The sequence below is a fragment of the Mustela nigripes genome, unplaced genomic scaffold (assembly GCF_022355385.1).
Source record: "Mustela nigripes isolate SB6536 unplaced genomic scaffold, MUSNIG.SB6536 HiC_scaffold_639, whole genome shotgun sequence".
Classification (NCBI taxonomy): Eukaryota; Metazoa; Chordata; class Mammalia; order Carnivora; family Mustelidae; genus Mustela; species Mustela nigripes.
The window spans coordinates 1-6,444 of record NW_026740046.1 but is presented as its reverse complement, the minus strand read 5'-3'; the positions used below and the strand labels follow the sequence as shown (position 1 = coordinate 6,444).

Below are 6,444 nucleotides of genomic sequence, written 5' to 3'. Positions count from 1 at the left end.
TTAAAGATTTTATTTATTTATTTGACAGAGAGAAATCACAAGTAGATGGAGAGTCAGGCAGAGAGAGAGAGAAGCAGGCTCTCTGCTGAGCAGAGAGCCCGATGTGGGACTCGATCCCAGGACTCTGAGATCATGACCTGAGCCGAAGGCAGCGGCTTAACCCACTGAGCCACCCAGGCGCCCCATACTCTCTTATTTTTGATATGAGTGACTCACACTCAAACTTTAAGTCTTTGCTCATGATACCCTAATTAAATTTTCTGCCTGTGAAAGTATGGTTTCCCCTGAAAAGGAAAGTTATAGATGGCAGATTCTGTGTATGGGTCCACTGTACCCAAGAGGATGCCACAGCGCCGCAGTAAATCCTCAAAAATATTCCTTAAAATGGAATCAATTATGTGGCAGTGACTCTCGCACATCATAGAAAATTAAAGGTAGCGAAATAAGAAACTGCTTATGTCAGCAATTCTTTTTCTTAAAGAACCAGCAGAAGAGAGACCACTACACACCTGTACTGCCGGTACTCGGTGGTCTCTGAGGGACTCCAGGGGATACATTTCTGTGCAGCGTGGCTTGAGGTGGAGACAGCATGCTTGAATCTGCTAATGTTGAGCTGGCGGCCAAAGATGGCGACACAAGTGAACTCCCTGGGTTAGTGTAGGACAAAGCGTTAGGGCTGGTCACAGGGACTGTGACAGACATTGAGAAGTTTTGAGGTGGCAAACCAGGCTGTAAATAAAGAACAAGTAAGAGAAAACTGTTAGTTTCATTTTCATCGATATTAAATAAATAACTTACGAATTTTAATTTGGATAAGGTAACTCCACAGTTATTAAAAGTTGAGGACAGGGATAGTTTCTTACTAATCAACTGGTAGATTTAAGTTGCCTTCTTCAGAATTACATTTGAACATGAGTATGTCTGACATAAACTTTTCAATTTCCGTTTTATATATGAATACATATACACTACTATAAAGTGTGTGTGTGTGTGTATATATATATATATATATCAAACGGTCCTAGAAATGAAAATTAGATGTCAGAACCTTATATTAAAGTAGTGTTGTCAGATTTAGACATTACAAAATATATCGTTACCAAGTAAGCATAAAATTAGCACTTTAATAATCCAAACCAGTTTAGTAACATTACATTTCTATTGAGAGATTACAAATTTAACAAAAGGAGAAAATATGTACACAAATTATAAATTTAATACACCAAATGTGGGACATTATAAATCAGCCCTGGTTTAACTGACTGACATTCTTAATGGGCAAAACTTAAAAAAAAAAAATCAAGTCATATATACAACACAATGCAATCTGAGTGTGATGAAATGCAAAGAAACCATCTAAACAATAAAATTTACCGCTGAAAACCTATGTTTAAATTGTATGAAGATTAAGTTATAATTATAAATGCTATCTTACTTCCCTCCTAAGTATTCCACACCCCCTTAAAATAGTATTTGTCATTTCTTCTTGTATTTCCTTCATAGACCATATACAATATACTTGTTAACCATGAAAATAACAGTTCTCTTTATAAAATCTCCATTATAGAGAAAGAAGAAAGCTTTCTTCTCCCCATATTTTAAAAGTGATTGCAAAGAGTGCTAACACTGTTAATTCAAAGTTGGAAGAATATAGTTTATGTTCTCTATTCAATAGATTATTTCAGAAAGAAAATTATCATTCATTAACTGACATAAAACAATGGCTACATGACAAAAAATTTTTTTCAAAGGTAAAACAATTTTATTTACACAATATTTTGCAGTTTAACATTTACTACAAAGTCACCAGCATCCATGTGAGGTCAGAAGGGATTTTATTTTATTTTATGTTTTTAAAGAATAATAACTGTATTAGCACAAAAATACTTCCTTAAATCTATTTTTCATGAGCTTCTTATAGTAAAGGACTCCTTTGAAGAGATAATCCATGATGTATACTTCAAGGCATAGTTTTTAAGAGAATTAACTCTGACAATAAGATAAATATCAGAATCAGAACCAATTTGTTCCCTGAAGCCTGCACTACAGATGCAGCTTTAGAAAATCAGATCCAAAATAGCTGTTTTAAGCAGCTCTTGCCAATGAGCTCCCCATAAGAACTCTTTGAAGAACTATCAAAGAAGGATAACTCAAAAAACTACTGGTTTTCATGATGGATAGATGAATGAGCATAGGAAAATTTTAAACCAAGTATTTGATTTGCAACCAGTTTAAAAACATTGCTTCCTTAAATTAGTATCAAGCCAAGGCTCTCTTCCTCAATACCTACAATAAAAGAAAAGAAAAGTTTGGAGGTATTTTGCCAAATAGTTTTCGGACATTTACAAAGAACCAAAGAGTAAGCTACTACTATTACAGCAACTATACAAAATAATTAAAAATAATCCTGAAACATCAAATTTTGTAATAAATCTAATCACTTTATATTTTATAGTCTCAAGATCTATTAATGTACATGTAATATTTTTTAAGTCATGAGAGGGAAAGGGAAATCTTATATGAACCCTTTATATTTACGATCATGGAAATTTAAGAGCTAGAAGGGACCTTAAAAATTACGTAAGCCAGCTCATTCACTTTACTGATGAAAAAATTGGCATCTGAGAGGGATTTATGTGCCCTGTCCAAATGTATAGGAGACAGTAAGTAGAACTTAGATTAGGATGCCTTCTCTTCACTTCCTTGTTTAAGACACTGAACATGTATTATTATAAGACTCCAACAAATTTATTTTGAAGTTCTGTAAAACAAACAACAACAAAAAAACCCTAACGAAATTTCTTCCCCTTCTACTTATTGGTATCATCACCCTCTGCGAAAATAAGCAGGATACGTAGCCAATATCTTCATGCACAAGATAAAAGCACAAACCATACTTTAGTACTCACTGTGATTTTATGATTCCGCATCATATTATCAAATTCCTCATTAATTTTTTTATATTTTTCTTCTGTATGTGGAGTTAGCACATAGGAAGTATCAGGGTCTGGGCTGTCGCACCCTCCGTGTTCCTTCTTGTTCAGAGCCTATATAATGAAGTTAACAAAAAGGATCAACAAATAAAAAGTAGAGGTAAAGTAAAAGTACTTACAGAGCCTCGTTTGGGAAAATAAAATCACTATCTTCATTTAGTTTGCTGAATCTGTCCTCCGAGAGTGGACTGTGCTCAAAGTAATCGTCAGCATCAGGACTCTCACAACCATTCAGGCCTTTCTTTCTTAAAGTCTGAAATACAATTGGAAAATTCACACACAAATGATACTAACTTGCCATGAGTTTTGTAAAATTTATTAAGAGAGCACAGACTGAATGAATTATTACAAGAGCCACTGAAATGATTTTTAAATGATCACAAATGTACTCTAATCCTCCAAATAAGGTAAACCTTAGGTATAAGCAAAATTAATGCTCCCAGTGCACATTAAGAAAAAAAGGAATGTTAATTTGTTTGGATTCTTTCTTCCCAAACTTCCTAGAGAATACTAAATTACTCACGGCTCTGACATTTACAATCTGAATCTGATTACAGCCTGATCAACACATCTGATAGGGCCAATGAGCGTGCAAACTGACACAGAAGTGTATCAAAATGATGCTCTGAGAAGCTATCATAGTACCTTTACAAAATGAACATTTCAGCAACTTCATCTACTGAAACTGCTTTCCACCTGAGTTTATCCTAGCCACCAGAAAGAATTAGCATCCTATCTCAGTAACCTCATTCCTAATTTGTTCTTAAATACTATCATTTTCCTACAAAACTTAGAGGCAAAAAACTCAAATACTTATTTACATATGATAGCTATGACTCTTTTCTATGTAGAATATACATATTATTAGTGACTTTATTAGTGACACTGAACATCTATTGGTGTAAGATTGCAACAAATTTATTTTGAAGTTCTATAAAACAACAAAAAAAACACCCCACTAATGAAATTTTCCCCCTTCTACTTACTTTTAAAGTTTGTAATAATATGTTAAACAGCATGTATCTTTTACCCCCTTGGCTACCTCTTCCTACAGAGCTCCTTCAGGGTTGACCTAATCCGCTGAACTGACTTTCTGGAAAACTTTGTGTTATGAAAGTATCTCCTAGACAATATGTTCACTTTTCCTTCTTATTTTGAGGTAAAAATATAATGAACAATTTGTTTTCTGATTTTTAATTTTTTTCACTAAAATCACCATGAAATGACTTGTCCAATATTTAAAAGAGTAGCTTTAGAACCAAGGGCTTGACAATCTGTGGAATACTAATTTATTTCCAGAATGTCTAAATTTTTAAAAACCCCAATGGGTGTTTTTTAAAAGTAGAATTACAGAGTTCAACATTTTAAATAGCTTTGAGACTGGCTGATTTTCTAATCAACCACTGTGAAGTTTTGGGAAGTTAAAATTTTCCAAGTAAACTAATGAAGTTTATTTAATTGGGAAACAAAGTTTGATCAATAAATTAGTACGTTTGCTAATTTATTCTTTAATGATTATTTAAATTAGATTTAAGATGCACTTAATTAATTCATAGTAATCTTGATATCCTTTAAAATATAATTTACAATTATGAATGCTTATTTCATAAGCACTGAAAGAATGTAAACACACAACAGGTTAAGATAGGAAATTTTTTTCTTAGTTTCTCTGAAGTCAAATTATTTTAAAATCACTTTAGTCAATTTGATTTTTTTCATGCTTACAGAATCATAAAAAATCCTAAGTGCTGATAACGTTAACTTCTCCAATTACTTAGCATGCACTAGGAATCCCACGTATAGTCTCTGAAACCCCCACCATAACACAATCACTAAACATAAGCATAGAGCAAACACTACCTGTACTTCCCCAACACTGGCCCCATGGCTCTACGTTCTATGGATATAACTAATCACATGAACTTTTATGTGTACTTAGCCATAAAAGGTCCTGTTATTTAGAACTAAGGGATGGAGACATGTATTCTCCCCCGCTCACTGTAGCAAGTTCTGCTTGCCAAAGCTCTGCAAGTTGCTATCAGCAATGAAGACGTTAACACTCAGAATATTGGAACACAATGAACTCTTATAACCTACACAGCCCTAGAAACAAAACAAATATAGTAAGTGCCTACACAGATTTCATCATGAACTTGTTGACTTATTCTAGCCTGAAATCTCCAGATATTTTCCCATCATATTCACACATCTTAAGACTAGGAAATTCAGTCATGCTTTCACTAATAGCGACCACCAACTATGTGCCTCTTTGAAGCCCTTTCAAATTACTGAAGAAAAAGAATAAGGCCTTTTAAAGTAATTACACAGAAGTTTTATTCTACAACAACAGGGTTAACCCTACTTGCACTCATAAAGAATAGTGTTCTGGTATCTCCAGCTCTGCAAGCCTTCACTTCAGATGGGGTTCCTGTCATTGTGAGGGAATTCAAGAGGCTCTATCAGCTCTGGAGATAACAAGCTCATGTACCTCTACTGGATACCCAACTTGCGTCTTCTTATCACCAGAACACGAAGAGTTGTTGTGAGGACCCAACTACCATAAAAAGACTTTTTCTGTCTTCTTTATCATTACCACATAGCTTAATAGTAAAAGTCTCTCCTGTGTCACAGGTACTAACACATGGAATGCTGTCATCTATTAACAAGCCTAGGTGAGGCATATAAGAAACAGGCTAGCTTCAATTTTTTCACGTGCTTCAGGTCAGCCACAATAAAAACACTTGGTCAACGAAGAAAACAGTCTGAAATGCTACCATTTTGAGGAATCTGTTGTTGTGTATTCCTTAAGAGTACTAGCACAGTGCACAGTCTATGGCTATTACAGATAATTATTATGGTCCATTCTGAAGTAAATAGTACTTCATAAAAAGTACTTTGCTATTGTACATCAACTGACAGTTTTCAGTGACATTATGGCAAACTCACAGGGAAAGTTCAGTTGTGCCAAAATAATTTCAAGTTTCACGGGTATGTATCATGTAAGTTGACTGAAGTTGCTTTTCTTAAATAATTAAGTTATTAATTTAAGCTAACTTGATACAACCTGTTAGGTGTTCTTTTGTACCAGTGTTCTAAACATGTCTAATGATTCCAACTACAAAGATTACTTAAATGAAATCCTAAAATGAATGCCCATATAATTTTCATCAGTGCGTTTCTATAAAAGAAATTTTATTTTTGGAGGATTAGCTAAACACCTTTAAAAAACAAACATTTCTACTCCTCACAATAGATGTAAACAACATTATGATTTTAATGGCACTTCTTCTTATATTTTGGGCCAATTCGGTCAGGTACTTTCTGCATACTTGAACATTCATTATAAAATGCAGATTTTAAATAATCAACATCCTTAGCTAATATTTACCTTAAGTATTAGTTATCTAAGGACAGATTCTGAAAGCTTTTTAAATGGATCAAAAAAAAAAAA

General features: G+C 33.8%; 1 pseudogene; it reads right to left on the bottom strand.

Annotated features, from left to right (window-relative positions):
* Positions 1-501: 501 nt before the first annotated feature.
* On the bottom strand, positions 502-3,282 carry LOC132008668 (myocyte-specific enhancer factor 2A-like; annotated as a pseudogene).
* Positions 3,283-6,444: the final 3,162 nt, after the last annotated feature.